The sequence below is a fragment of the Octopus bimaculoides genome, chromosome 2, assembly GCF_001194135.2.
Source record: "Octopus bimaculoides isolate UCB-OBI-ISO-001 chromosome 2, ASM119413v2, whole genome shotgun sequence".
NCBI classification, from domain to species: Eukaryota; Metazoa; Mollusca; class Cephalopoda; order Octopoda; family Octopodidae; genus Octopus; species Octopus bimaculoides.
In genome coordinates, this window is record NC_068982.1 from 109,803,794 (window position 1) to 109,804,952 (window position 1,159).

Below are 1,159 nucleotides of genomic sequence, written 5' to 3' on the forward strand. Positions count from 1 at the left end.
GTGCGCGTGCGTGTGTATAAGAGAGTATGTATGTGCGTGTGGAAGAGGGCCCGGCTGACGTGTGCGTGTGTGCATGTGTAGGTGTGTGGATGATGGTGCGGATGCTGGGAAGTGGTCAGTGCTCGTGTGCGCGTGATGGTGTGATGTGATGTGGTGTGGTGTGGTATGGTGGTGTGTGGTGTGGTCGTGTGTGGTGTGGTGGTGTTGGGATGTGAGGCAGGCGAGAGTGGGGAAAGCAAGGGTGGGGTAGATGTGGAAGTGGGTGTAAGGAATGGGATGGATAGGAAAGGTGGTGTTAGATTTGTAAGGGTGAGGTTACGAGGGAGGGGTGACGATGAAGGGAGAGGGGAAAGGGAGAAGGTGGGTAGGAGTGAAGAGAAGAGAGAAGGAGGGTAGGAGTGAAGAGAAGTAGGAGCAAGAGGGGAGAGGTAGCTGGGAGGAAGTAGGTGGGAGAGGAAGAGAGGAGAGGAGAGGGGAGGAGGGTTAGATGAAGAGAGGAAGAGAGTTGAGCCCATGTGGCGCAAAGGAGCGAAGAGAGAAGATTAATCCCTATACATATATGTATGTATGTCTGTACGTATGTATGTATACAGAGAGAGAAATTGTTAAAGTAAGTTAGGCGTCCATTTTCAAGAGCAAGGTGGAAAATCCTACTTCCGAGCAGTGTTTACAAATATAAAAGTTTAAAGGGAACAGTGTGGAGTAGTAATTAAGAAGTTGGAGGAAGCAGAGGGAATAGTTAAATAGACGGAGCGGTTAAGAGGAGATGCGACATGAGGATACAACTTGGTAAAGATCAGGCATAGACAAGATATAGTTAATAGCTCGCCGAAGAAATAGTGTTGCCAGTTCAAAATAGCAGGGTGCCGAAATATTCGTTCACAGACAGTATTGTTGTTGTTCTTAACTACTTTATGTTGTCTGTGAAGTACTATTTTACCTACTATTTCAATGATGTGTTGCATAATATGTTTGCAACGTTTAAATTTAGTAGTGATGTGGAGGTCAGCATGTTTACGAGTTTTAAAAGACTATCATTTCAAGAAAGCATAATTTAATATGCATACTTGTTATGTCTCAACCTACTGCTATCTAGCACCTTCGGATGATCTCTACTCAACCGCTACACAACTGCTACTCGACTACTACTCAACACTCC

The 1,159-nt window shown here is 45.5% G+C and overlaps 1 protein-coding gene across 1 annotated transcript in view; it reads right to left on the minus strand.

Annotated features, from left to right (window-relative positions):
• LOC106879437 (proto-oncogene tyrosine-protein kinase receptor Ret) overlaps positions 1–1,159 on the minus strand; it is a 342,465-nt gene that overhangs the window by 30,818 nt on the left and 310,488 nt on the right.